Source organism: Dasypus novemcinctus (assembly GCF_030445035.2).
Source record: "Dasypus novemcinctus isolate mDasNov1 chromosome 11 unlocalized genomic scaffold, mDasNov1.1.hap2 SUPER_11_unloc_2, whole genome shotgun sequence".
Lineage (NCBI taxonomy): Eukaryota > Metazoa > Chordata > Mammalia > Cingulata > Dasypodidae > Dasypus > Dasypus novemcinctus.
The window spans coordinates 78,545-103,374 of record NW_026688126.1 but is presented as its reverse complement, the minus strand read 5'-3'; the positions used below and the strand labels follow the sequence as shown (position 1 = coordinate 103,374).

The 24,830-nt window shown below is 40.9% G+C and overlaps 1 long non-coding RNA gene across 1 annotated transcript; it reads left to right on the top strand.

Moving 5' to 3' along the window:
• Window positions 1-11,047: 11,047 nt before the first annotated feature.
• Window positions 11,048-11,783, top strand: LOC131277381 (uncharacterized). Its single transcript, XR_009184558.1, has 3 exons — window positions 11,048-11,076; window positions 11,470-11,579; window positions 11,669-11,783. It is a non-coding gene; the product is annotated as an uncharacterized lncRNA (long non-coding RNA).
• Window positions 11,784-24,830: the final 13,047 nt, after the last annotated feature.

The following is a 24,830-nucleotide window of genomic DNA, read 5'->3' as shown; positions in this document are numbered from 1 at the left end:
ACTGTAAGACTATACTGAGACTTGAAGTTCTGGAGAAAACTATTGATTTAAAACTGAAAATTCCTTTTAGACCTTGATAAAAACTTGGTAGTAATTTTATTACCTTGGTTATGTAAGCCCAATCAGAATTAGCATGGAAACAAAACAAAACACAAATGTTGCCACATTTTTCTCTCTTTCCAGTGGCTTAACTATATTAGCCCTCACTTGCCCAGAGCTACATTGTCACATAAACAGCAGGGAGTTTGAAGAGTTGTGAAAGGGATTGGCATTCGCCGGAGCAAAGTTGATTGCCTCATAAGCTTGTTTGGGTTTTGGGGCCTGTAGCTGGCCTCACCTCCCATTTCCCTGATGGGGAGGGAGAGGTTGACCCTGCATGTCGATTTGGGACTGACAGCCACTAGCCCAGTGCTGGCTGCAGCGGCAACAAGGACAGACTTTAGGGGCACTACTAGGCTTTTTGTTAATACCAGGGGTGGGACAGTCTTGGGTGAAATGGCCAGGATCACTGCACTTAAAACAAGTTCTTATTTGCTGCGGCTGTAAAACCTCTTTTAAAGTGGCGGCCATAGCAAGGCCTTGTTGGTAGGCAGGGCCAATTTCAGAACAAAGCCTGATGTAACCAGACAAGTCCTCCTTCTTTCTATAAGGTCTAACTGTGGCCTGACAAGCCGCATTCACATTTTCAAAGGCAATTTGCTTTACATAGTCTGTTTCTGTATTGGTATCACCAAACAGTCTTTCTGCAGCCATGCACAATCTGCCTACAAAATCTGAAAAGGGTTTCTCTGGCCCCTGCTTAATATTAGTGAGGGAGGAGGCAGGGTGTTCTTTTGTGAGCAACCTTTTGCAGGCCCTAAGGGCTGCAGTTTGAATTTGGGCAAATAGGCCAGGGTTATAATTCATATGCTGTATAGTGCCTTCATAATCTCCCGAGCCTGTTACAGAGCAGTGGGCCCATAGGTGGCAGCGGCAGTTTTAAGCTCTTTTAAAGATTTAAAGGGGAAAGTGGAATGCACACAAATTATCTTCACCTCACCATCTGCCTCATTATCTGCCTCATTGTTTTGCCCCTCGGTTTGCCTTTCGATGACCAGATATGTAAAAAAGGGGGGGTTTTCACTGCAGGGAATGCCTGCCTGGGTGGCCTTTCTAAGCAGGTGCAGGTGGGTGGGAAGTTGATAAAAGGATTGTGGTTAAACTGCCTTTCTGCATTTATGGTGTTGTAATCCTTTTAGCTGCTGTAGCTCCTTTATGAGTTGTAAATGCTCCCTTCCTATTGAAACCAGGGATAAACTTCTTTTAGGAAGGCAAAGAATTTAGAGAGTTCTTTAACATTAACCTTTACTCCTCTCATCCTAAGTGGGGCCTGCAGGCCAGACAGGAAAAGGGAACGATTATTAGAGGATGCCTGCCCCATCCTCGCCAGATCACTTACCGATCCTTCAGAAGATAGGAAGTCTTCTGAAAGTCTCTTCCACCCAAGCTGATAGCTCAGGTCTTCTGCCCAAGCCAATGGCTTAGGTCTTCCACCCAAGCTGATTGCTCAGGTCTTCTGCCCAAGCCGATGGCTTAGGTCTTCTGCCCAAGCTGATTGCTCAGGTCTTCCGCCCAAGAATTCTCAGGTCTTCCGAGTTCGTGTAGATCACCTGGCCAGGTTTTCTGTTGTGTCAGCCTATCACGAGTACTTCATTCCCGGCCCCACCCACGTAGGGCACCGCTCCGATCCAGTGGGGGTGGATTCCAGGGGCCTGTGGGAAGAAGTGGGGGCAGGGGATGAGAAGAATGGAGGCAAGACAGGATTCTGATCAAGCCTCATTTATTGGGGGTAGAACATGGGAATATATACTGAGGGAAGGAAACGTGTCCATGGGTGATAGGCTGGTTTTGTGGGTGGCAGGTGTCCAAGGAGGGAATTGGCTGAAATTTCATGGCAGGTCTGCAGAATTTCATGCCTTGCACATGCGTGCTGCTGTGGTTACCAGAGTTGTGGCAGGAAGGGGAGAACAAAGAAACAAGGAGGTAGAAGAAGAAGGAAATGGCGGGGCAGGGCTGAGGTAGTTGTGAAATCCGCCCATGTTGTCTGAGGCCGTAAATAGATTTCACAGTGGGTGGCTCCCCACAATTAACCACTCTTTGGGGGAAGGATAGTTGGGAGATGCCTACCAAAAGATCTCAGACGATGGAAGTGTTAAAATGGCAGTGTTGTTTCATAAAACGTATGGCAGTGAATTTATACTTGAGCACCATTATTCCTGATCAGATTAGGACTTTGCTAATTGCCATCAAAATGGATTTGAGAAACACATACTTCAGGAAAAGGTTGACTCCCAAAGTTAGTTGCCAGGCTTATTCATGGGGGCTTTGACTTTACTAGTGCTTCCTATATGTTTTTATAAAATCACCATCTGAACAGACCCTATTCAACATCATAGTATCCTCATAGTTTTCTTTTCAACAATTGCAGGGGAACTCCAGAGCAAGTGAAAAAGTAGGTGTTCTGGGCTCATCCAATGTCTGATTAGAAAACAAATATAAAAGACTCGGGCTTCAAACTAGAGACTCAGGCTAATCACAGCATCATGGTGAGATGAGGATTAGGAGTATGATGAAGGGTTTCCATGGAGGAAATGTGCCCTTGTTACTACATTCTGTGGTAATGGCTGTGATCTCTCTAAGTTGTGCAAGTTTTGCATGCAAGGGGGTTTGCAGGTACTCTAGTTTTAGTTTCTGTGGTGTAATTTTTAGTTTGTCTCTGAGCAAAAGGGGTGACCATAAGCAGCTCCCTAGATGTTAGGTGCCATTTACACTGGACAATTACCAGGGACAGTTTTCTCAAATACAACCCATCACCACAGCATGCTCTATGTATATTACCTTGTTCTGTCCTCACCACAGCTGGATCTGGGGTTTGCTTTCTATGATGGAAAAAAGATGTAAAAGTGAGGTCCAGATGTGAACCCACACTCTTGCACTGCTAAAGGGAAGGTCATTAATGTGAACTCAGCCATGTGTCATAATACTGTGACCTACAGACATGAACTTACCACACAACCATATGCTTGCTAGAAACCATGCAAGAGAGTTCTAGCACATGTGTATGTACCTACACCCAAATTACCTGGGCCTACAAAGAGAACAAAACTGCCCATCATTATAAAGTAGCCTCCATAGTCACATGGCCTAGGGAAGCTAGCTGCCCAGAATATTACAGACTTTGGCATAGTTATTAGTACCCAAAGCACACAGTACTCCCACATGCAAATGAGCAGCTCAAAATTCTGAGTTGTGTGGCAATGCATAGGATAACATGGTCAATCCTAAGAGGGATGAGGACACAGCTCAGCAAGTCACCAAAAGCAGACAGGCAGGAAGTGGCTGTGGCTCAATCAGTTGGGCTCCTGTCTACCATATGGCATGAACCCAGGGCCTCTTTGTAAAGGCAGGCTCAGCCACATGCTGCAGAGAGCTACTGGCCCAGGCGCCATGGAATGCCACTGGCCCGCAAGCACTGCAGAAGGTCTCCAGGCCCGCAAGCACCATGGAGCGCCAAGTCAGCAAGGTGACACAACAAAAAGGGAGACAAGCAAAAAAACACAAAAGAGCATGCAGCAAATGGACACAGAGCAGACAGCAAGCAAGCCACAAAGCAGGGGGGGAGGGGGAAATAAATAAGTAAAAATACAGACTCGGAAGAACACACTGTGAATGGACACAAAGAACTGAGAGCAAGCAAAAAAAAAAGCTGCAAAGCGGTGATTAAAAATACATATATATTAAGAAAAAGCAGATAGGCATTGAGAAGACAATACAGTGCATTTGATAACATCATCCTAAATGACACCATAGATGCTTGAATCATGAGTCAACACAATACTGTCACTGAAAAATAAGAACTCAGGAACATCATCATTCTTAACCTGGTTTCTAAAACCCTTCTTGAAACATTCTTAAACAGCTGTCTTTATGGGTGTTGGCACTCAATCTAGGCAGCCCTCCATAATGAGCATCCCAGAGTTGATGGCCAATAATGAACAAACAATATTTCAATGAATTAACAAAGGGGGTTGCAAAGAAAGACTGGAAGAAAATCCATATGATTAACAAGCAGTGACATTTAAATGGTAATATTTTAGATCAATCTTCTACAATTGATTATCTTTATTACAATATGATACTGATAAATGCAATGGAATCTACAATGTAGACTGGAATCTAGACCACCAAAAAAAAGTTGCTTTTAATCAAGTGGAAATTCCTGTGGAACAAATGGTAAATGTAGCATCAGTACATGTGTATCCAAGGAGCTGAATTTGTTGGATTTGTCAAGAGGATACTGGCAATTTAGGTGAGATACACTATAGAGAGGAGGTGTGATAGTACTCAGCCACTGGGTCACAGCATGTATTTTTGTGCCATTTGTACACTGGGTATGGCCAATTGCTTTAGGCTTCCATTAGCTACAAAGCTGGGGACACTGAGTTTTGTTTCTTTCCTCCTACTCTCCCTGCCATCTTTCTTTCATGATGGAAGGCCCCACAGCAGCAAACGTCATGCTTGTTAAACTACCATCTCTACAAAATTTAGCATCTTGTCCAAGGCCATAAATTTCTTTAGCAATTCATAAGCAACCCACAAATATGAGGCATTATTCTGTGTCCTCATAGCACCCCAGGAACAACTGATGGTGGCACTTCCAAAGGACCAAGATGATAAAGAGGTCCCATCTACAGCCAGGGTGAGGTTACTATTCTTTATCTAAAATGACAACGTTCCTTTTCAGTCACTTTCAGATGAGGATGCCTCATCATGTACATATTACATGACATAACACAATTTTCTTAGGGTAGGAAGCATCAAGTAAGAACCTCTATTAACTGATCCAACTTTGAAGAGATCATCGACAAAGTGGGGCAGCAGTTTACAAAGTAGTCTTTTACTGAACTATAACTTTTTTCACCTTAGATTGAGAATTTGCAATCACAATCAAAACTGAATTTAACAGATGCATGTCTCAGAAAAAACTCATGTCTCTCCTGAAGTGTCTGCTATAATTGCTTATCAGGTCTTGCTTGACCACTCTTTCACATCTGATTTACTAATCATGCCAAACAAGCAAAAGTCCTTTGCAAACAGACAAAACATGATATGATCCTCATAGGCTTTTCTCTAATTGCAGATGGCCCCAGGAGCAAGTCAGATTGGTAGGTATCTAGAATACTGATTAAGGAAATATATGGGTAAGGTAAGTTTGCCTGTAGAGCCATGGCAGCTCCAGGTACTGGTGGGAGTGAAGATTGTGGTATGGTTAGACATGAATTTCTCATGATAAGGAATATGGCCATTCTCTATTGTCCAGTAAGCAAATGCATTCCCTTTAGGTGGCATGGATTTGTGTGTACTGTGGTTAGGGCATTGTATGGCTGACCCTATGTGCAGGAATTGTGGAGGTGTGTGGGGCATTAATGTGTGTTTCCCTAAGAGAAGCCCAACATACAAAGGACAATTGTCATTGAAAACTTTCTAAAAAATCATCCCATCACCACTGCACATTTCACATATATTAACCTGTAAAATCCTCACCAGAATCATTCTTGCAATGATGTACACTCTCCCCATCCCTTACATGAAGATTCTGAGGGGCATTGATTAATCACCCAAGACTTCAAATTCCTAAGTGGTAGAGTCAAATATTCTACCACTAATATCTGTGGTAGTGCTACCTATCACAATATATACGAATATTGTGATAGTATATCACAATATACCAATATTGTGAGCTACTATCACTTACATCACAGGCATGATTTATTAGTGACAATGAAGGAGTTTCCATCATCTGTATATATGCATGTGCCCTAGACAGTTCTTAAACACTGCACTTATATATTTGATATACTCAGGGGTCATATAACCCAGGGTTGCATTAGTTGCATTTTACCAAATCTTTTAGTTACTAGTTTGAAAAGCAAGAGAAAACCCAAAATGTTTCTGGTAAATTCCAAGACTTGTGAGGCATCAGTAGAACAAGTTGCCAATCTCTGCCAATGTTGGGTCACAGCTCAGTGCATGGCCCAAGTAGACAGGTATTGGGGAGATATTTTCATTTACTTGATGACTTCATTGCCACAGCCATACAAATGATCATTCTGTGAGTACACATTGGAGGAACAGTAACCAGGAAGTAATCAAACTCCATCTTAGTCATAAGCTTCATGTTCATCACTCTCATTGCCACATTCCTGCATAGGTGGGATAAAGAATCAATGCTCAACCTCTCAATACAGTTAATCCAAATTAACTGTCCCACAGTGGGCTGGTTCATGTAAGCATGGAGAGTCACATCACTCAGTGAATACAAAAATACAGTAATGAAAAGAAAGAATGAAGGAAAAATGTAAGTTGAACATGTTACTTTTAAATGGTAATGCTTCAGTATAATGACAAGCTCTATAAAGACTATCCTTATGACACATCTCAGTGACTCAATACAAAGAATAATTTACCTAGAATTATATCCAGTCCACCAATACACACAAAGAAAAATACTACACAACAAATGAGTATTTTAGTAGCAGTATTTTGTAGTAGTGGAGATTGAAATGATCTTGTGAAGTACAGAAGGATACTACAATTAGCTTTGATTCAAAAGAGGAAGGAAGAGTGATAGGACTCTGAGGGAAAAGCATCTATTCAATACTATTTGTGGGTTGGATATATCATGTTGCTTTTGGATGCCTTAAGCTACATAGCCAAACATTCTTGTTTCTCATTTGTTTCCTGTTCCTCTCCTCCTTTAAAATCCTTCTTCCACCAGAAAGCATGGGCTACCACACATCATTCCAGGCTTATTGCCATCAGCTCCATATTTTCTTGCCCATTGCAAAGATATGGCAGCTGCCTGAATAATTCATGAACAACACCCCATGTAAAGATACTTACTCTGTGTCCTCCTAGCAACCGCCAACGGTCTGTTAGAGAAGTCCCCTAGAGATAGGGCAGACAAAGATGTTCCATCTAACTCAAAGGTAAGGTCACCCTTTCATTTACTGAAATAAACTTCCTAATTTTAGCTTTCATTAAGATATGAAAATCAGACCAAGTAATTATTCATGATGTATACAATTTCCTTGGTCAGGGGGAGTGTTCATTTGGAACCTGTTACTAACTTAGCCCTGACACAAGAGGAACCACAAGGAATCACCTGTATGATACAGGGCTAGTTTTTCCTCATAGGATTAAGATTTTATTTCCAACCTAAATAGACAGGAGAGATGGATCAAACAGGAAAATCCTGTGCATTTCCACACATCTGTTACAGTTACTTTACGGGCATTTCACTGGACCACTTTTTACCATCAGCTTTTCTAAAGGAAGCAACAGAGTAAAATATTTGTGCAAACATAAACAGCATGGTCCAATCCTCAGTGTTTTCATTTCTCTAATTGTAGGTGGCTTCAGGAGTAAGTGAAAATGGTATGGATTTTGGTATTGGTTACACGTTAAGAAAAAGAATCTAGATAATTTAACCACAAGGTTTTTCATGCTTACTTTACTGTGGAGAGAAGCCTGCTTTCAGCTTCCACGGGGACATAAGAAATAGGAATGTGCTTCTGTTTAAGGTGAAGACAAATGGCCATGTACTACAGTACTTGGAAGCAGCTGTATTCCCATTAGGTGGTTTGGGATTTTGCTCATGCTCCACCACAATTGCATACTTTACATATATTTGCACAGTCAATGGTCAAACTATAACACTGGGCTTCAAAAGGGGCATGAGGAGTGGTAAGAATCTCTCATTGAACAAACTGCTGCATTTTAGTCCCTTTGCAAGGTTATTTCCTGCTAAACACCAGTGACAGCTTCCCTTGCTATTGCTGCCCCTCCATGGTGTGGTTCTTCCTCTCCTCAGCAGCTCACTTGTGCTTGCTGATTACCTGCCTCATAGACCCTAATCCCTGCTCCAAATAAGGCCTCATGACCAATCCAGGAGGAACAAACCCAAGGTACTGACTGTGACTCCGTGTCCTCCAAGATCCTCCTGAAGGCCAGCTGGAATAGTTTCTAAGTGCCAGGGCAGAGAGCATGCACCATTTACTCCAAGGTGAGGTCAACTTTCTTCATCTGAGTTAGAACTGAGCCATTCTTCATTTCTTCCTTTTCCCATCTAATTCAGACAGGAAAATTTGATCCTGTGCACTAGAGGTGGGAAGTACAAATGTCTATTGGGTCAGTGATCAGTGGGCATCTCTTAGCTAATCACTATGTCAAGGGTAAAATCACAAAAGGCAGCATCAAGTTATTAACTATATGGTAGAAAAATATATTCTACTTGGGTTAAAAATTTTGGACTTAGTAATCAAAATGGACTTGAGAGATACATCATCCAGGACAAGCTTCTGTCTTTTCCTGATGTGTCTCCTTTCCTTGAGTTCTTTCCCATCCTGTATTCTAAAGTCACCAAGTGGACATAAGCTTCTGGTATCACTATACAGTGAGTTCTGATCCTTACAGTGCTTTCTTTTTTTTAATGAGCATTTATTTTTATTGTATTTTTTGTAGACACAGACCACAAAAAATGTTACATTAAAAAATAAAAGAGGTTCCCACATACCCCACACACACCCGCCTCCAAGGTCAACAACTTCCTTCATCACTGCAGCACATCCATTGCATTTGGTGAATACATCTTGGAACACTGCTGCACCATATGGATTATAGTTCACACTGTAGTTCACACTCTCCCCCAGTACATTCAGTGGGTTATGCCAGGATATATAATGTCCAGCATCTGTCCCTCCAATATTTTCTTTGTAATTGCAACCAGCCCATACAGAAAGCAATAGTAAGTATTCTGAAATCTCACTAGCTGAGGAAAAAAATCCACATAGTGAAAAAAAAAAAGGGTCTTCCATGCTAGTTTAGTCTCAAGAAGTCCCTGATTACAGCCTCCTGGTAGGAAGTGTGGTGAAAGCTGCGGCTATTCCAGGTAAGACAACAACTATGTTTCCTGAGAAGCTGTGTTCTCTTTCTTTGGCATTAGTCTGTGTGCACCAGAGTGGCACATGATGAAATGAAAACAGACATATGTGGCCATTCATTAACATATGAGACAGGGAAGACTTGAGAAGGTGTACAAAGTATTCAGAGCTGCACATTTAGTGAAAACAGACCCAGGCACTGGAGATATTAGAGGCTTGGATTCCTAAATCACACACTTTCTTCACACCTCTTCTGCCTGGCAGGGTCTCTAAAGTTCTAGTATGAATTTGTCAACATTTCCTATTTTAATTCCTGGTCCTGAGCCCCACAGGGTCAGTGCATGTATAGCAGATTGCAATTTTTGCAAATTTTCAAAAGCCCAGTATCCATTTGTGCTAGTAGTTATGATATGGACAATAGAGAGAACACATTCACCCTTGTAAAATGATCTCCAGGAGAGCTACCCAGAGTCTAGCACTAGGTCCATTCTTTGTACTCACCTTAGTGTGTGTGTCCAGTCAACATTTCAGGGTGATAAGATTTGAGAAGAATGCTGTAACTTTTGAGCTAAATGAGGCAGTGAGAAGTTGAGGGCTGATTCCTTCACCTCTTCTTCCACATTTGCAAACTGCTTGCAACATCTCGTTGGAGGCCTGGGACTCCAGAGAGCACAGGGAATGTCTCAGGACCCAGGCTAGGGAGCTGGGATTCCTATGGTAGCCAGCACGGCCTCAGGTAGAGAAGAGAGGGTGGAGGCCTTATTTTAATAATGTTCCTATGGATGCTTGTGTTCCTAAAAGACTAACTTGTGGATCAGAGGTACATCTCCACCAGAAGCAAAGATGATGACAATCCAGGTAGGTAACAATTCTCAAGGAAGGATCTAATGGAGAGGATTCCAGATCAGTAGTTATACCTGGTGCCAAATCCAAAATGCTGGATTAGGAATTAAACCTACATTTCATCACATTTGAGAAAGGCTTGATTCCAGCTGCCCCTTCAGTGCTAAAAATCCCTAGCAGGTTTTTGTAGGACTTCTGTGAATGGGCTCTGGATGGCTTCACACACTGGCTCTCCAAGTCCTACTCAGCTGGAGTTCTGGAATTGAGCAGGCCCAAGAGAAAATCTCTGGGCAGCAGGACCACAGCTTCCCTGCTCCTCCCTAAACCAGTGCTGCTGCCAGGCATCTCTGCTATGTCCTTCACACAACATGTGTGTCCCTCCCTATACCTTTCCCCAGGCTTGTCAAAGCACCCAAGGTACCCAGTCCTAGAGAGGCTTGATGAAGTCACTTCTTTAATTGGCCATGCATCCTGCATAAACCCTATTATGTCAATTGCAGGACAAGGGAATGTGGGCAAGGTACCTCTAATCTTGTGTTCATCCACCCAAAAGGGTTAGGAAACCTATGGGGGCATTGAGAGGACAAAGGTCTGCCCAATTCCTAAGGTCATCCCAGGCACTTGACAGCCACTTGGTTTGTGAGGTGGGTGGTAGCTCTCTTCCCCAGGATCTGATTCAACTCCAGGTTGCAGAGAGTTGCCCCTGGAGATGGGTGAATTGGTAAGTGAACAATTTATTGACTGGAGAGGACAACAATATACACTTGATCATTCCTCCATGTTCTCCTATGGAACAACAACACGAATGGAAATAAGAAAGCAAATAAGCACTAATTAGGAGACAGAAGAGAGGCAGGGAGGTTCTGAGCCAGGAAAATGGGAAGGAAAGCAATAGCATGCTTAGAAAGACAAGGAGACACTGACTGCTTTCTTAGTGCTCAAGGAAGATATGAGCATTTCTCCCTAAAATTAGAGCATGTGAGGTCTAGAACACAGACCCTATATCTTAGGCAAACCCCACAAGGCAGAAGAGAAGCAATTGAAGCTCAAAATCAGGATGAGATGAGGACAGAATTGTATCCTAGGTGCAGGTCATGTTATGACATCAACAATAGGGGCTTGAGCTCCCCTTTCAACCTGAACTTTCTCCTTTCCTTTTGCAAGGCCACCCCATCACCGTTACAGCATTGTGCATTCAGAAGCATTTTTCACAGATGAAGAAGATTCAGACATAGAGAATGGCAACTTGCATGTAATTTATTTCCTTTCTCCCTATTTTTAAAATCTGTTTCTTATCTGTAAGCATTTCTTTGTAGCTCTTCCTTTATCCATTCTTTATATAATTATCTTGAAGGTCTCTTCCAGGAAGATGAGTTCATACCAATGACAATGTTTTTAACACATGTCTTCAACTTCCTACCTACTATATTTCTACATTACACTGATTTTTCAACCTACTCTGCACCATGAATCAACTCATGGAATCCAGATGAGCCAGACAAGTAGCTGTGCTGGGATCAGAAGCCTGGATCTCCATCATGAGGAAGGGGACTCTGTGAAGTTGGTTCTGGGCTGGGCTATCCCCTCACGGTAGTGATGCTGCACATGCAGCTCTGGAAATGCAAGTCTGCTCTCCTCCCTGCAGCTGTCTACACTCTTTGAGGAGGAGAAGGAGTCTCTTTATGTCAATTGTCTGTTCCTGGAAAGCACAGATGGCATCCAAGATGTAGAAAGAGAAGAACAAGAAGAGGAAATGTTGAGTGTGGTGTGGGTAGAATGAGGAGGAGAAGGGAAACAGGTCAACTAACACTCCACTGATTCTTTACTTTCTCTTGACACTTCAGGAAATCCAGCCTTCTTGAGGAGCTTACTGAAGAGACTGCAAGTGTGGGAGCATGGAGATAGAGGTGAGAATTGGATGGTGAAAATAAGTGCAGGCAGGTGAAGGATGCCCTGAGACCCTCACCCCAGGGACTAGAAACCCATTCCACAAAAGTCCTAATTTGCTCAGCTATGGCTCCTTAGTTAAGAGGAGAGAGCTCTAGCCCAGTTTAAGAACAGAGTTTGCCCTCCCAATCCCCTTAAAGTCCACCAGCTCTTCCCCTCTCTATTATTGAGTGTGGTGGATAAAGTGGAGTGTCATTGAGTGCCACCTAGTCAGGTCTCAAGGGAAAAGGTTGAGTTAGATTGTTAGTTTGCCAGGGCTGCTTTACCCAATACCACTGACTAGTTGGTGTATACGCAGGAATTGACTGCCTAAAAGTTTCAGAGGTTAGAAGTAAACTCTAGGTGTGAGCATGGCCATGATTTCCCTCAAGCTGGTGGCAGTTTGCCAGCAATCCATAACTCCACTTCTCCCTCCATCACCTATCATCTCTTTATATTTGCCCCCTCTGCTCCTGCTCATGAATTTCTCTAGACTTGCTCTCTTCAGGACTCCATGCATAAAGTACTAAAGCCACCCTGTAGCAGACTGGCATCACTTACACCAAGAAGATCTAACAGCCCTATTCACAAACGAGTTCACTTCCCTAGGAGTCGAGGTGAGGGTGAAACCATGACTTTATGGCTGGACCTTACTTGATCTAACAAGAACAGTGATGCTCTGGGGTCCCTCTTAAGCAAGAAGGGTAGCTACTGTGGCCATTTGTTCTCACTGGGACCTGACTCTCAGTTGCCCAAGACATGGGGTTCTCAGCCTCTGCAGTTCTCTACCCAGATACCAGATTAGCTCATGCACCTTTTCTCCAGATGCAGGTCTTCAAGATTTCTCTATGTATGTAGAAGTCAAAGAAACAAAACCTGAAGGAAATTTCCCTGCAGAGCTAACTTGGGATGAGAGAAGCAAGTAGGATTTCACATTACTCATTTCCCCTTATTAAAGATTGTAATTATTAAAATAACTCTATTATACTATAATGAGGAGTGTTTTATAATATCTACATTTTGGAATATATTAATGTAAGAAAATTTGTTTTTGGTATCACAGTACAACTTTTTAAAAATGGAAAATGACAGGTAAGCTTTGTGTTTGATTAAGAATGAAACTGTTGATTAGGAAAAGGAAGGTTTTTTTTAATGTGAATCTTTCATGACTGAACTCTGTTGGAAATTTCTAGACAATCTTTGTCACAGACAGCACCCTCGGCAAAGAGCAGCAATAGGAATTCATTGCCTCCTAGATCTGGCTCCCAGGGGTACAGGGACCTAAAGTCACTTCTCCAGGGTCTGAGGTGTCCAGAAGGTGGGTCTTGCAACCCACCTCAGGTATTCCAGATTCTGTATTTGTGTTGCAGATCGTACAACTGACAGCTGCAGAGACCTTGACTAGAGGCCTCAGTTTGAGGCTAAGAGGAGCTGGAGATCTCACAGTGTTTGGAGATGCCTCAGTACTCACTCTTCTACTCCACTCAGAATGAGTCAATTTAATGACAGTTTAGTTTTACTTCAAAAGATTAGGTTGTTTTAGAAAGAGGTTACATTTAATTTTACTTATTAAACAATATTTGTATCTTTAATACATGTATATATATAGATAAGCACCCTAAACAAAGTTAGCACTATATGAATTATATTTGGTCTCCATAATGGCTCCCAAGGTCTCCCAAGGTCTCTCACTCCTAGAACCCTCATTGTTAGTTGAATAATGGTAAATTGAGTGTGTATCATCCATCCTCCTGTCAATGAATTTCTATAATTTCATTTACTGAACTCTGTTCACTCAACATGGAAGAGGTCTTGGCCAAAATATTAATCTTTGTCTAGTAGGATAATTGAGTTTCAATGAATTTTTTGCTGTTTTTTCTCTATTTTTTTAAATGTTACATTCAAAAAATATAAGAGGTCCCCATATACCTGCCACTCCCCTCACCCCACTCCTTCCACATCAACAACCTCTTTCATCATCATGGGATATTCACTGCACTTTATGAATACATTTTGGAGCACTGTTGCACCACGTGATAATGATTTAAATTGTAGTTTACACTCTCTCCCAGTCCACCCAGTGGTCAATGTCTTTTTTATTACATTTCTGTGTTGCTGGGTATAAAACCACAAATATTGCTTTCCACAAATATACTGCCCCATTTGCATCTGGCACAAAATATTGTTCTCAAAAATGTTGATGAAATAGTAATTACTTTGCATAATGCATGTATAAGGATTTTTATATTTTCTTTAATGGGTAATTTTCCTAAAATATGCCTTGCATTTAGCCTTTCTTAGTCAGTGCTCAGTGTGCACTTTTGATATGCAGCTTCAAAGAATTTCATATCAAACAAAGGAATTGTAATTTTTAGTATTTCTTTCAAGTCTTTCAACTGGTTTTCTGGTTCAGACATTCTATACCATTCCTCATTGTATTAATTCAGGGTTCTCTATGGAAACAGAATCAACAGGAGATATCTGTAAAGAGTATGAGATTTTATAAAATTCTCTTATGTATAGTGGGGATGCACAAATCCAGATTCTATAGGCAGGCTGCAAAGCCAGGGGCTCTGATGAAAGTCCCACGAAGTTCCCAGGAGACGCTGGCTGTCCAAAGAGGAGCTGGGAAATTTTCTCTCAATGCTGAATCACTTCCCCTTTTTAAGGCATTCAGTGGATTGCATAAAGCATCACACATTGCTGAAGGCAATCTCCCTGGTTGACTGTAGACATAATCAGCCATCTATGCAGTAAACTCACTGATGACTTAAGTCCACAAATGCCCTTATATTACAATTAGCCCAGTGCTTGCTTAACCAAAAAAACTGGGCACACGTTCTGGCCAAGTTGACATATTAACATAACCATCACACTCACCTGTTGACTTCTCTTTCAAATCTTTAACATTCTACACTTAATATCTTTTCAGCACTTTCCACTTATTACCTTCTCTTTCTACTTAAGCGTTGTCACCCTATTTCATATATATTACATTTCAAGTTTGAACTCATATTTTTCCAATTTTCTTACTGCCTAATTTCTCCCCATTCATTTTTTGTTTTATAAATAATTTATAATGTCTTCTCAAATATTGTTTCATTTTCTTAGTGCCTCATATCTTCTTTTGAGAAAGTATATTTCAGTACATAATATAAATCATGATAAAGAGCTTTCATTCATTTGGGGTTATTCTGTACTTCTTTTCTCACTATATTATTTGAAAATTACATGAATTTTTTCTTTTGATTTTCACATGATTTTAAAAAATTATAGACAGAAGTGAGATTCAAAATACCTTTTCCAACAACACAGAACTGTTTCTGTGTCTAGATGTATTATGAAATTTTTTTTTAAAGCATGGAAGCTTTCTTCCCGATATTTCTGGATTCTGTACTTTTACCACGCTTAAAAATGCATCGTCACTCTCATTACCTCTATTGCACCCATCATTGTGTATTTTTTTCCTCCATGTGACTACTGAATATTCCTTTTAGCAAGTGAAACATGAATTACCACTTTGCCAAAATCAAGTCATTCTCCATAAATGGTTATGTATTTTTAAAACCAATTATCTGTTATTTTCAAATATAACTTACATTGTATTTCATTACTGAATTAACTTATTTTTGAATATTTATATACATATTATTCCTATACTCATTAGGTTTTAGTTTCTTATATTTCTTATATATGTAAATTTCTTTGTTTTTACACTTTATATCTGAGTTGACTTCAGAGTTAACTTCCTTTTTATTTCATTTTAAATCAATCTATTTTCATACATATTTGGTGTTAGCAATGGCAGTTCATATCAGCAATTTTTTAAAAATTTCTATTATTTTGATTCACAATCACATGGGTTCAGTGTCATTTATATGGACTAAAATATCACCACCATATGGCTTTAAACTTATCATCAGGCACATACACCAACATCCCTGAAGGAATCTTGGTATTCCCATGGCCCCCAAGGATTGTCTTTAATACTTGTCCTTGACCCATTAATAGTACTGTTTTCTTAATAACCTCTAGAAAGAATAAATTCATTTGATATGCTTTACTGAATTTTAAAACTTAAGAACACATCAAAATGTTTCAGGCATATTTTATCATGAGCGGATTATTAAAACTTGAACACGTGGACATTAGAAAGAATTCAGTTCTTCAAAACCATAAAATTGTAGGTATGCTACAATTAACTCACATTCCAGGATTTCATAAATGCACTCACAGGATGCTATCACCTGGGAACTTTCTACTGCTTACTAAGCAGAGGGACATTTGTGGAAGTCATTCTACTCTGTTCATATACCTGCATCTACAAAACTCACTGCTAACATAATACTCAATAGTGAAATCCTGAAAATCTTGCCTATGAAGTCTAGCCAGAGCAGTTGGGTAAGAAAAAGAAATAAAGTCATTCAGATTGGAATGGAAGAAGGAAAGCTATCCTTACATACAGATGACATAATCTTATAAAAACAAATTCCAAAGAACCCACAATACTAATTTTACAATACTTTTACAATAAAGCAAACTTGTCATGTATAAGATACACAAAAAAGGTTTTATAATACAGCAAAGGATTTTTTTAGAAGTCCATTTAATTATCCACTAACAAATTGAATACCTAATGAATTTAATGAAAGGGTGAAACACTTGAACACTAGCAAACATACCTGCATTAAACTGAAGTCCTAGACATATGGTAAGACATCATTTGTTCAAGGATGGTAAGACTCAGTAATGTTCTAATATCAATACTACCTACAGGAAACTACAGATCAATATAATAGTTTAAAAAATCCCAGCAGCCATTATTCTTTTTGCAGAACTGGAAAAACTGATTGTCAAATTTAAATGGCATCAATTACTGTCTTGAAGAGTCAAAACAATCATCTTTCTCCTTTGTGAGATTGGGATAGGTTAATTTATATAACATCAGGAGGTCTTTCCTTGAGATCTGGTTGACTTAAGAATTTGTGGGATCCTCAGGGACATTGGGGTTCACAGAAATTTGGGTTATAATTCTCCTTGTTAATGGAGGGCCACTATCTTCCTGTAAGTTTAATGGGGACTCAGAGGCAAGAATGTGGAATATCTCTGAGTATAGAGCTGTATTGTTGTAGAATTTGAGAGGTTCAATTATTTGAGTATAGAGAGGCCAGGACTCAGGAATGATTTTGAGAAGGAAAAATGGTTTATTGACAGCAGGCTGGACTCAGGGAACTTTCCATTTCAATCCCTTTCCGTTTCAATCCCGAGCCCCAACAAGATTTTTTAGTCCCTTTTATACAGAGAGGAAAGGCCAAATGGTCCTTTTGTTTCAGTTCTCAATAGGCTTGAATCAGCATATATTTCCACTTCTTAGGTAAGCTTTTAGCATGGACCTCAGGCATTCGATAAGCTTTTAGCATATTTTGTTTGCATTTCCCCTGAATACTTAAAGTTTATAGACCTTGCTTTGTTAAACTGTTTCCTGCTCACCAAGGGCAGGACTGCAACCTTTTATCATCCCACACCCACAAGTCACAGATAGTTTAAGGTTATCTCTGAAGAGACAAAGAGCCTCTCACCCATAGCCCACATCAGTATCTCTCCTTTGCGGGACTTTCATTCACACTGGGTGCAGTCTTGGGTTCTCAGAAGGAAGTAAAGGTCTCTTAAAAAAATGAATAATTGACCACCTCCCTCCCCTGTAGACCTTAAGTCATAGGATCTGCAGTGAGTTAAGCATGAGCAAGGGTATGAGCATTCATTCAACCTCACTAGTGACCAGTAAAGTTCATAAGAAACCTAGAAAGTCTCACTGATACATCTTATGGAATGAACATGATCTGGGTGAGGAAGGACTGAAATAGGAAGGTGCACAACTCCAGGCTGCTCAGAGAGTGGTTCAGGTCTTTAGCCAGGGGAACTACTGTTGTCGACCACCTCTAGAGAAGTTCTCATTATCACAGATTATACTTTTCACCTCCAGAATTTCTATTTCAGTTGATTTTATACTTCTTAGCTGTTTATTTATAGTCTCTATTTGGTGAAACATCCTTCTCATGTTTTCCTTTTGCTCACTGAGCAGATTAAAAATTGGTAATTAAGAGACTAGTCTGGGAAAATGGCATCAATGGAGGTGGGCACTGCTGAGTTCTTTCACAAAAATGGTAGAGAAAGGGCAGGGCCTAACCTGAGTGAGCTGTTTGGGGAATCCACAGAGCAGGAGGCTGCAGGCATGCAGGCATCATTAAGGAGGGAGCTGGACAAAGAGACAAAGATCCCAAGGGAAAACCATGAGGTGCTCAGCCCTGTGGCTGGACAAGTTGGTGGATAAGTCCCACCCTCAAGGCAAATAGCCTGTGTGGACCCCCTGATCTCAAAGGCCAGCTGAGTGGGAGGAAGCATTCCCTGGAGGAAGGGAGCCCTGGTGAAGGGTGGAGAGTGGTTTCCTTTCTGCCATTTGGGAACCTGAGCCACCTTTGAATCTCAGGGAGGACACCAGCCAGCATTGAGGTGGCCCTGGGGAAAGGAAAGGGGGAATCTGCTCAGGCAAGCTGTCAGACCTAGCCACCTTGGGAGAGGAACTTGGCCAAGGAGGGGGCAGAGACAGGCATCTAACTAGTCCAGCCACTGAAAACTGTTAGAAGTCCACCTGCCTAAGGGAAATGGGGGCAGGAAGAGCCAGATAAACTTTCTTTTTTGTTGTGTTTGTTTCTTCGTGTTATTCAGGAGAAAAACTCTATCAACTTCTACTAAAACAGACTAACAGCTTAAGAAACTGTCACATTAATAGAGAAAGAACAAAATTTTAGCTTTACATTATTAGATTTGATATTAAAGCTTTTAAATTTTTATAAATAGACCCATCAAATCTTACTCAACTTTAACCATAAAAATTATTTTTCCATGAACCTTTTGAACTTTCTGTATTCATTCAGGATTTGTCCCACACTTTACTTTTTCTTAATAACCAGTTATTTTATTTTAGGGCATAACTACTTTCTTTTTCCATAATAATAAAACATTCTATTTACATACATAAGTTACAAAAGTGATTTTGGAAACTATCTCAGAGCAAATCTCTTACAATATATAATTACCTTGCTTACATTAACAGGTAGTTTATTTTAACAATACAGGAAAAATTACTTTTTCTATTGTTTTATGAAAACCTAAGATTCCCAATGGAATCAAGATCACTTTATTTTTACCACCGCCTTAATATGAAGATTGAGGTGTTTGTTGCCTATTTAGCTTGTAGAGCTGCTGTAGAAAAAGAGGGAAATGCCTACCTTGCACATAGGTACCTGGTTCAAACCTTGGTACCTCCTAAGAGAAGGGATCTAGAGAGAGTAAGGTACCCAGCTAGCACCTCATGATAGGAACTCATAGACTGTGTTTCTATTATTTTGTTTTATGGCTGTTTGGGATCTTTTTTCTTTTTTCTTTTATTCACTAAAACTGGTTACATCACCTGCAGAGGGCAGGCTGCAGGGTGAGTGACTGATGAGCACCAGCAGTCTTGGGAGGTCCCTAGGGGCCTAAGAGGGAAGGCTGCTCTTCCTGGGTTGTTACTCTTTCATTTCTTGTTTGTTCTTTTACCTTTTGTTTCCTTCATTCTTTTACCTAATTTTTCAACCTACTTTCTCTTCTTTCCTTCATTTTTCTGTCTTCCAGCTTCTGTTGATTTTCTTTCATTCCACCACTTCTTCTTTGGTCTTTATGTTTCTTTTTCTTTGTCTTCTTTTTTCCCCTTTCTATTCTCTTCTCATCTGCTTAGTCTTTCAATTCATTATTTTTTTCTATTTTGTTTCTTGTTTTATTTTTTCCCTCATCTGTCTAGTCTTAAAATTCATTCTATTTTTTTCTAGTTTTTTCAATCCCAACTCTTTATTCTTATTCCTTTGTATTTGTTATGAATTTTACTCATATTACTTAGTTTCCAAACTTTTGTACAGTTCCTCTTGTAAGTTTTATGATTAATACTATTCTCCTTTCCTTATCTCTTTCCTTTTCTCTGAGCCTTTTTTTTTTTTTTACAAGGGAACAGAGACAACTGCAAGGATATAGAATGAGAGGAACCAAGCAAAAAAAAATATTCTTGGTGAATGCAAAGAAACAAAATAGCTCATCAAGATAAATAGATGGTTAGACACAACAAAAAATTACAAGCCATACTAAGAAAACAGGAAGACACAGCCCACTCCAATGAACAAACTGAAAAACAGGAGAAGATACAAAATGGGGAACTAATCAACGGTGTCCAAACAAATATCATGAGTGAAATTAATGAAGTGAAGGAAGAGATAAAGGATATTAAGAAGTCACTGTGGGAACATACTGAAGAAATTGTAAATATACATAAAAAGATAAAAGACCTGATGGTGATGAATGGCATAATGCAAGAAATCAAAAATACCCTAGAGGTACAAACAACACATCTGAACTGGCAGAGGAAAGAATCAGCAAAGCAGAAGACAGGACAGCTGAAATCAGGACAGATAGATAAAAAGACCCAAAAAATTTCAGGAGGAACTAGGGATGTGAATGAGAACAAGAAATGCACAAACAAGCACAAGAACAGATAGAGCACAGTACTGTCCACAGTGGCATTATTCACTACTACCAAAAGATGGGAACCTAAATGTCCATCAACAGAGGAATGGATACACAAATTGTGCTATATATATACAATGGAATATTACTCAGCTGTAAGAAAGAATGCAGTGTTAACACATGGGATAACATGGATGAATCTTGAAGACCTTATGTTAAGTGAAGCAAGCCAGGCACTGAAGGACAAATATTACATGACCTTACTGATATGAACTAAACAAATTAAGAAAACTCACAGAGCTAGAGCCTGGAAGATAGGTTTACAGGAGACAGAAAGGGAGCAGAAGATTGTGAGCCAAGGCCCATATGAGAGAAACCTATGGTAAGGTGTATAGGAGTAGTTGTGCAGTGGAAGGGCATGACAGTGCTGGATTGGCAGTGATGCTATTAGGTAGGTGCTGGTTTGTGAAGGGTTAGGGAGGGGAGGGTTGGTTGGACTGTCAATGGAAATGGGGGAATGATGGGGGAGGGAGCAGGTGAACACTGGGGATTTGTAGGTATGTGATTGAAACTATAATGTTGGGAATGTTATTTTGCCAAGTATGGCAAGGGGGATTACCAGTTTACAGAGTTGGATGTAGGGAGGATGCAGGACAGGGTGCACCTGGGGTAGGCATCTAGGGAGTGAGAGTTCATCTTGTCAATTGTGTGTTGTATCAGTGGGTGCAGGGCCATATAATGAGTGGGAAGGTGTTGGACTCCCATCCTGGGGAGTTCTGCTGTGCTTATCAAATAGAAAGGAGGGAATCTCTCGAGAGCTAGGGTGGTGCCTCATAGGGGAGGACAGAACAGTATGTAAAGCCCAAAATGTTGTAAGTAACTCTGAAACTTGTTCTTCAAGGGAGGGAAAGGAAGGAATAAAATAGATGGAATATGGGGCATTTTTGGGGTGATGGAAGACCATGTTAAATTTCATCAAAATTTATAAAGGAGTATGGTTTCAAATGTAAACCATAATGTAAATCACTGACCATGGTTAGTAGCAATGTTTCAATATCTGTACATCAATTACAACAAATGTATCATCCACATGTAAATGCCTTCAATAGAGGAAAAAGGGGAAGATGTTGGGTATATGGAATCTCCTATACATTGTATGTGAATTTACTGTAATAAAAGCTTTTCTGAAGACAAAACAAAAATAAATAACACCCTGGGGGAATAAACAGAAGAAAATGTCACTTAACACACAATACAACACATCTTACAATGATGAAAGACATGTTAAATTTTTAAAATTTATTTTACTTTTCCTCATTTCAAATTTACCTTTAATTTTTTTTGTATTTTCATTGATAATTTTTAAACTATCATTATTTCATTTTCCTATTAATTGTATTTGATTATTGTGTTGATTTCATGTCTGAAGAAGTTCTGGATCACAGAAGGGTTACAACTGTGGCAGGAGAGGATGATTGCTGTAGGCTGTCAGTAATGGGGGATGCATGGGAGGAGGGTGACCTGGGGCAAACCTATAAGGCATATAAATGTATGTTAAGTATTCATGGGGCATTGTCACAATGGGCAGAGATTTACACACAACTGAAAGAATATCAAATTCCCGTTCTGGGGAGCATGCCACATTCTTGAATGGGGCAGCAAGAATCCCCCAAGTACAGAGACAGTGACTAGTGAAGAAGGATGGACTGATGGCAAGCCCTTGAAAGTGATGACTGTATTTATGAAATGTCACTTCTGAAATTGAAACTTAGCATAGTATTATAGGGTGCCTAAGAGTTACCTCCTGAGAGACTCCTTGTTGCTCAAATGTGGCCTCTCTTAAGTCAAACTCAATATATAAATGCATTACCTTCCTCCCAGCATGGGATTTGACTCATAAGGATGAGCCTCCCTGGCACTGATGGATTACTACCAAGCACCAACTATCAATGCTAGGAGGAGAAAGACCTTGACCAAAAGGGGGAAAGGGTAAAGACAAATGAGTTTATAAGGTAAGAGACTTCAAAGTGAGTCAGGAGGTCATTCCAGAGGTTATGCTTCAGCATGGTCTCATTGACTGCCAAAGTAAACACTGCCTCAAACATTAGGGCTCCTGAGGGCTCTGGAGACATCCAGACACTATAGGCAGGGCAGACAGCTCAGGCCTGGCATCATGCCAGAGGGCACTATTTTGAACTTATACTCCCCAGTGTGACAGAGGTGGACTCAGTTGTGGTTTCCCTACACGTGACTTTTCTGCCCCTTTTACCTGAACCTATAGTTAGTACTAGAGTTGATAAGGGTATGTAAATCTTTGGGCTATCCATATGGCATTTGAGGCCTGAATCTCAACAGAGTTGCAACACCTACTCTCCAGTTCATTGGACTCATCCAGGAGAACTAAAAAGGAGATAATGATGGACAAGGACCATCCCAAGCTACACAGTGTGTGCAACTGCAACCAAGATAGTCCCATCCATCTGCCCAATGGTATCTAAGACCCCTCCCAATTAAAGGATGGAGTGGATTCACCATCCCAGAATCCTCAGGATTGGGGAATGAATGATGGACTAGAGTAAACTCACTGGTATTCTACTATAGACAATGTGATTCTGGCAACGGAAGAACTTTTACCCTTCATGAGAAGGCAGTGGCCACTGGAGGTCCTGAGGGGAGGGAGAGGGAAAAATAGGTGTAATATGGGGGCATTTCCCAGACTTGGGAATTGTCCTGAATTTAATGGCAATGACAGATACAGGCCATCATATATCCTGTCAAAACTTACAAAATTGTGCAGGACATGGTGTAAACTACAATAGGAAACTATAATCCATATATAATGCCTATATAGCATTATAGGCAATGCTCCAAAATGTGTTCATCAATTTTCAAAAATGTACCACATGTATGAAGGATGCTGTTAATGTGGGAAAATGTGGGAGGAATGAGGAACAGGGCATATGGGAATCCCCTATATTTCTTATATATCATTTATGTAATCTAAATACCTTCTTTAAAAAAATGGAAAAGTATATAAAATTTGGTAATTTGTAATCTTTGCAGTGTATTAGTCAGGGTTTTCTAGGGAAACAGAATCAACAAGGGATATCTGTCAATAGTAAGAGACTTATCAGAGTTTCTCATGCAGCCATGGAGATACACAAGTTCAGGTTCTGCAGGCAGGCTGCAACCAGGAGCTCTGGTAAAAGTCCAGTGAAGATTCTTGATGCATTCTGGGAGATGTTGGCTGTCCAAAGATGAGCTGGGAAATTCTCTCAATGCTGGAATCACTTCCCCTTTTAAGGGATTCAACTGATTGGGTCAAGTGTCACTCATTGCTGATGGCAATCTCCCTGACTGATGTAATTATAACCAGCTATCTATGATTTACCACTACAGTAAGGTCAATGGTGACTAAAGTTCATAAATGCCCTTGTATTACAGTTAGTTCAGTGCTTGCTTGACCAAAGAACTGGGCATAATGACCTGGCCATGTTGACACAATAGCCTAACCATCACACCTAGTAAGTTCAAAATATGGGTTTCCTAAAGTTTCATTTATATCACTTTTTCCCTTGTATGTGGGATATTCTTCCTTCTTCCATTGCATGCTCTGAAAACTGGATCCTTTGAATATTTTAAGGTGGCCTGTTACTGCCTCCCTCTACCCCTCCTCCCCGCTGTTATCTTCCCCTTCCAGCCATTGCTGTCTTCCCCGCCAGTCCCGACCACATTGCCAACTCATAATCTGCCTCCTTCCTTAGCTACCGCTTACCTCATAGCCACCCGCCCACTTCCCCCTATCCACTACCGCCCTGTAGCTACCCGCCCTAGCTCCTACCCCTCCCTTTACCCAACCCTATATAACCAAGTGTACTTCCGCAATAAAGCAGACCTGTTCTTGCGCTCAAGCGGTCTCCGTGGTTTCTTCTCAACCGCGCATCCTCCGCGCCTGGAGAACAAGTGCTTCCTATGGGAGTACCTCCGCCGGTGGTGTTACAGGAGCGAGCCCTCCCCTGACCTCTGGCGCGTTGGGTCAGGCTATCGCGCCACGCAACATTAGGTGCCCAACGTGGGGCTGCTCCTCCCCCCGGCCCCTCTCTGCTGCTGCTGCTGCTGTGAATCGGACGGCTCATTCTCTTCTCCAGGTAGGGACCCCTCGCCGTTGTCCTGTCTCTATTTTAAACATGGGCGCCTCTCTATCAACACATCAGGTGCCACAAGTCAGGGCCCTCGCTGCCCTGCTTGACACCAATGGAGTCCACGTTTCCCTGCGGCAGCTCCAAAAATACTGGGACCTTTTGCTCCCTTTTGATCCGTGGCTCGCCACCTGCCAACTCTGGAGCCCAGATACATACTCTCGACTCATAGATCAAGTCACCTCCGCTATGGAGCATGAGAAATGCTCCTTCCTAGCGGGCCTCTTACCTGTTCTCATTGCCATTCGCGCCTGTCTCCTTGGCGCCCCATCCGAGGCTATCTGTGAGGCTTCTCCCAAGCAGCCTCTAAACTGTGATCCTGATGAGT